The following is a 6,864-nucleotide window of genomic DNA, read 5'->3' as shown; positions in this document are numbered from 1 at the left end:
TCTCTATAATAATTACCAATACATACAATGTATTGGTGACCGCTAACATTAATATCTGCAAATAAAAAAAATAACGATAACAAATACAACAAACGATTGCATTGCAAAATCGTGATTTACTTCTCCATTCGTATAACAACAGAACCCTACTCTGAGAACAATGGCCAACAGGTCTGGAATCTGACAGTAGTTTTAGTTCAGACCATAAGACGAAAAGACTGGAAATTAGGGGAGATAAAACCACAAAGAAAGCAATAAACTAACAAAGCATTAATATCTTTACCTACTAGGGATATCGGGATAAAGAAGGATGAACTTTATGCGTCCTTTTGAAAAAACTACATAGGGAAAGATAAAAAATAGCGAGGAAATTACTAATTTTACCTCTGCATGACATAAAAGAAAACATGAAAAGGAGGGAAGAAATTAATACTTTTACCCATGCAATGTATAAAAGAAAGGTCTATTTCTTGCAAGAGGAGAGCTGATTGAAAAATGAAGCAAGTAAATTGTTTCCGATTTTTTAATATGAAGGCAATTTCTTCCCCTTGATATGCCCTTATTGGATAAAGGTAACGAGATAGTTACCCGAAGGATGATTTCTTGCTTTTCATATGGAGTAAGAATTGCTCATAGAATTATTAATGAAATCTCTGCGGGGGAAAAGAAGAAGAAGCATATACCCATCAAAAAGAGAGATGGATCTGTTATAACAGAAAATGAAAAAAGGGCAACGTTGGATGGAATACTTTAGTCAGGACATGAACAGGAGATATGAAAGGAATTATTTGATTGATATACCTGAAGCTGATGGAAACCTTGAGGTGTCAATGAATGCATTCACTGTGTTTGAAGCCGAAGCTATCATTGAAAAACTCAGGAGATGGAAAGCCCTCGATACGATAAAATAGCTGCGGAGATGATTTTGGCCGAAAACGAAGTGATTCCCAGAATACTTGCAAGATTATTTTGTAGAATGTGCCATGAAGAGACAAAATCCGATGAATGGGAGCTAGGAGTGTTGGTAAAAATGGCAAAAAAAGAAAAAAATTATCTGACATTGCAATAATTACAGAGGCATCACACTTACGTCAGTTGTCATGGAAATATATAGCATGCTCCTTTTATAGACTAAAGAGAAAGACTGATGAAAAAGAGAGATGAACAAGCAAAATGTCAAAAAGGTAGAAGTTGTACTGACCAAATTTTCATTCTAAGACATGTACAGCTATGTGTAGAATAGAGAAATTCACTTTTGATGGCATTTGTGGACTATGTAAAAACCTTTAATAGTGTGCACCGGCCAATTTTGTTCAGAGACCTGCGTTATTAGGAGTTCCTCTTGAATTTGTAAATTTTATTAAGTCTGTTGATGAGCATAGCAAGAGAAAAGTTAATATTAATGGAGTCTTATCCAATGAATTTCCAGTGAACAATGAAGTACTCCAAGGAAACGTGTTGTCACCTAGGTTGTTTATCCTCCTCCTAGGTTTTGTAATGGATAGAACACTTTGGGGATGGTAAAGGATTGGACTGGATTGGTATCAGGAAATTAGCAGACCTAGGGTTTGCAAATGACGCTGTCCTTATTAGCAAAACGCCACACGACTTGCAAAGCTTCCTTACCAGATTTCATGAAATGTCACATGAGGTTGAACTCTATCCTAATAGAAAAAAGACAGATGATGAAAGCTAAATATGCAATGAAATATCATTGGAAGTAAAAAGAATTACTGAGGAATCATTTGAATATCTTGGAAGTATTACCTCTAATACAGTGAATTTAATGAAAGATTGAAAAAAGAAAATCAGACAATGGCTAGGTTAAGTAAAATTTGGAAATCATGTCGCCTGAAATTACATATAGAAATCAGGCTATATACAAGTTTAGTGAGATCGGTGTTACTGTATGGACATGATTCGAGGTATGAAAATGAAACAATATCATTGAGAACAAAGGCATCAGAAGAGTATTAGGAGTTAAGTGGATTAGAAATAAAACTATAATAGAGATTACTAAAGTGCCATATGTGGATGAGATCATTGTGAGGGGTACATGAAGATGGTTTAGGCATGCTCTTCGCACTCCCCATGAAGGATTAGTTCCCCAAACTTTCAACTGGGCTCCAGAAGGCACTAGACGAGTTGGAAGACCCAGGCCTACATGGCTGAGGACTATGAAGCGTGAAGCAGGAAGTGATGAATGGAGTAGTATTGATTTAAAAGCTCTAGATAAAAATGACGGGCGAAATCTAACTGAGGCTCTGATGATGATGATGATATACGTATGTACACACACACACATAAATATATATATATATATATATATATATATATATATATATATATATAAATATATATATATACATATATATATATAAATATACATATATATATGTATATATATATGTATATATATATATATATATATATATATATATATATATATATATATATATATATGAATATGAACATCAATGTTTTCGAACCAAAATGAAGACCAAATACTTGTAAAATAGAAAAGAGGATATATATATATATATATATATAGAGAGAGAGAGAGAGAGAGAGAGAGAGAGAGAGAGAGAGAGAGAGAGAGAGAGAGAGAGAGAGAGAGATCTTACCATCATTGCTTTCGAACCAAAATATAGATATATACATATATATACTGTATATAAATGTATATATATACATATATATATACATATACTGTATATACAATATATATATTGTGTATATATATATATATATATATATATATATATATATATATATATATATATATATGTGTGTGTGTGTGTGTGTGTGTGAATGCAAAAAGAATAGTTTCTATTATTCAGAAAGGCTAGTCTAATAGTGGTAGAACTAAATTTCTACTAATAAAGTTCAAAGGCATATTAGAATTCACATTCCTCATATTAAGCGTAAGGAAATTTATAAAAGCTACAAGAGTTCTGTGTCAAAAGATTGACTAAGACCTTAACAGGAAACATATTTTCCAGAGCTTTTCTCACTTTAGCCCCACACTCACAGTACTGTATATAAAAAAAACCAGCATTATCCATAAAAAAGGGGGGGGCAAGCACTATTGCATCCTGGGAAATGTTGACTAGCTTGTAATCTCCTGTATTATTTCCATCAACAAAAGAGTTATTTATAAGTTTTCACTAAATATTACCCTCAGCACACCAAATACTATTGTTTAAAATCCATAGGGTCATCTTGTTACCTAAGTCATAACTAATTTTCTACCAAAGAATTTGGAACGTCACTTCAATAAGTCTTTTGTTCAATTCTTAGCGGGAATATGGAACAGATGCCATGTATCAATTTCTGCAGGATTAGAGTTCACACGAGCAAGTATGCACAGCAATTAACAATTATGATAATCATCATATTCAGTGGCCATGATAAAATCCCAATAACATCTAGAGAGAGAGAGAGAGAGAGAGAGAGAGAGAGAGAGAGAGAGAGAGAGAGAGAGAGAGAGATTTGAAAAAAAAAAAAACAGTTTTCCATTACCATGTTACTGCAATCCCCATGAACCACAACGCCCGAAACCTGTACCCGAAACAAAGCCTCGTTCCAAATACTACAAAATCACAAAAATTGTATATTAAACAAAATCGCTCTAATTTGATATGAAGATCGTCACCTGCAATGGAGGTTCGGAGTAAAAAAAAAAATTTTTTTTTTATCGCTCATATTACGAAGTCTTTTATGTGATATGTCCACAGGCAGTAGGTACGAAAGCAGATATTATTAATTTAATTACATGATATTGTCATTATAATGGAATCAATCGCTACGTGATATAAACATCGGGAGTTTGATATTGGTACTGTAATGGATTCTAATTAATTGGAGAATCTTTTTACTGAACCTATTTGAGATTTTCACTAGTTATTAAAATTAAAGTTTAATTACCAAAAACTAAAATATAATATTTTTATGACTCGTCCTAGAGTTTTGATATTTGGCTTCATCTTCCTTTGTTTAATATACAGAAGGCAATAAGTATTTATATGAAACTTAGATCAAATCATATTATTATCAAAACTGTCACCACTTGAAATTCAACACTGTTATTAATGTCGATAATAATCGTTTGGAGGCCACAAATATTGTTGGGTCAGGAGCTATAAAAATCCAGACCCCATGCATAGATATGTCAATGAAAAAAATCTTCAAGACAGACTAGCAATAGGCAGGGTGGAAACACATCAAAAGTGATCAGCGCTCACTTTGGCTGATTCCACTTTCAAACTTGAAAACAAAACCGTACCATAACAAAAGGTCAATCAATTATATCCTCTTATTTATCTTAAGGAAATATATATATATATATATATATATATATATATATATATATATATATATATATATATATATATATATATATATAGTGTATTTGTGTATAACAGAAGCCTTTTAATACCAATTTGTGTGTGGATAAAAATGTAAAAGCGACAATATCATATATTAATTATAGTAATGTTGTAATATTGATAACAATACTGTAAAACACTAATAAAACCCATGTACTATGTCTATAATCTTAATCATACATACACATTAGATAATATATATATGTATATATGTATATATATATATATATATATATATATATATATATATATATGCATTTTTATCTTTAATAAATACAGCTAAGGCTAAGCAAGTATTGTGGATTGACGTTATATTCCTTTGTCATCCTTCCTCTTAAACCCAAAACGTAATCGATCGCTTTACTGACTAATACTAAGTATTGGAAAAGATATACAGTAGATGTTTTCATGCAGGTATATTCGTAGCCTTATGTGTAACATGCTTTTAAATACCTCGTATCTATGAATTAGGCAAATAGAATATCTATGACACACTATGGAAAAATAGTACTTATTGTCCTCCGGTTTTCGCTGTTATGTAAATGTTTTGTAAATGTTTAATTGTTCAGTTCTGAATGGGATTCCAATATCCAATTCTCTGCGGGACATTTAATCGGAGAGAAATCGGTGAGAAGCTATTTTGGGAGATTGAAAAATATTCCTATTTTCCGCTTGATCATTTTTTAGTTGGAGCTTTTCATTTCGTGGAATTAGGTATAGAGTCGTTTGGGGTTATTACAGATACCGAATTAAAACTAATAAAAAAAAAACACATAAATAAATTATGTAAATGAAACTTGTTGATAATAATCATTTCGTATGGCGATTATACGTATTGTCTTAAAAAAATACGGGTTTTTCTATTGTACTGCAATTTGTGTGCCTCTCCACAGAATTAATCTATAATCATCTTTCCTGTTTACTTGACTACACGTTTACAAGACTATTGGATTCATTAATTTACTGGATACATAAATCAGTTGTTAAATCATATAATCATATTTCTAGTATCATGTAAATTTCGCCCACCTGTAAAATATCCACTTCATAGAGTAAAATAAATGCCTGAAGCTGAGGAAGACCTTGATGTGCCCATGAATAAATTTAGTGTGTCTGAAGTCGAAGCTATCATTGAAAAATTCAAGAGATGGAAATCCCCAGGATACGATGGAATAACTGCTGAAATGAAATTGGCCGAAAATAAAGTGACTCCAAGAATGCTTACAAGATTATTTTACTTTCCTAATAAAATAAAAAGTTATGAAAAAAAACATTTGGTAAACAATATAGATTACAGTAAGAAAAAAAAAAAAACTTTTGCACATCTCTGCTACCAAACCAAGCAGGACACGTTGTGTGGCACGTGCACGTACGAGGTCATGCACAGCACTTGAATTTTAATGAATTCTCCCATTTTTATTATAGGATCACATAGCGTCTCAACAGGAATAGGCTTACATCATTCTTAATTACATTCTATACCTGTAAGACAGAACTCTTCTTTAATTCCTTGTATTTTCCTTTAGAAAAGATAACATCAAAGTAGCAAATAAAGTCGCAATTATATATTAATGGATTAATGTTAAAATAAACCAAAGAAGAATATAGCCACTTTTCGAAATACTATAATGTCAAATTCTCCACCTACAGCAACCTACATGCATTTGGAATAACGTGCAGGAACTCATAACGAATCGAATATCTTTGCATATCTAATACATCCACTAAACATCGAATTCATCTTTATATATTGTTACATGTCAATGAAGAGGAAATATGACAAATGCCTTTATTACTCCCATTCCCCACTAAATCTTGAGTAACATAAATTACCAAGTTGAATACTTACTTTTTCATTTACTTTCCTTTTTATTTTACACAGATCTTCCCAAGTTTTCATGCATTCTTGTTAAATTCATGCTAAAGGAATGGAAATTTCCGGACACATCTGCGTTTGATTCATATCTCAATAACCTTTGGAAAAAGTGACATACATCGGAAATAAGAGAAGAGAGTTCACTAATTAGAAACTTGATACAAAAAAACAAAAATATTGGTAATTTAGATAAACTCAACCAAAGTTGAATATGTTTTTACGCCGAGATGCCTCATCCTTCGTTCATGTTAGTGAATTAATTTCGTGTTCCCATTTTCTACTCTTATTTTTCATATCTTTGTATGAAATCCTTAAATAAAGCTGAAAATGGTTCCCCTTAATGTTAGTGAATGATACTGCATTTCCCTTTTTATGATTAAAAAAAAATAGTAAACTGATCCCATCAACACTAATCAATAACCAAAAAACAGTAAACTTTTAATATGGGACTTATCTTATATGAAAAACTAAATGTATAAATAAAAAAAATACAAATAAAATACCAATAAAGAAGACTAGTTGTACAATATACCTCGTTCATTCTTCCATTCTTTCCGAGCCAAGCAATGGAAAGAGATCCGCTCACCAAATTTCATTCTT

The sequence above is a fragment of the Palaemon carinicauda genome, chromosome 45 (genome assembly GCF_036898095.1).
Source record: "Palaemon carinicauda isolate YSFRI2023 chromosome 45, ASM3689809v2, whole genome shotgun sequence".
Taxonomy (NCBI): Eukaryota; Metazoa; Arthropoda; class Malacostraca; order Decapoda; family Palaemonidae; genus Palaemon; species Palaemon carinicauda.
Note: the sequence above shows the minus strand (reverse complement) of the source record.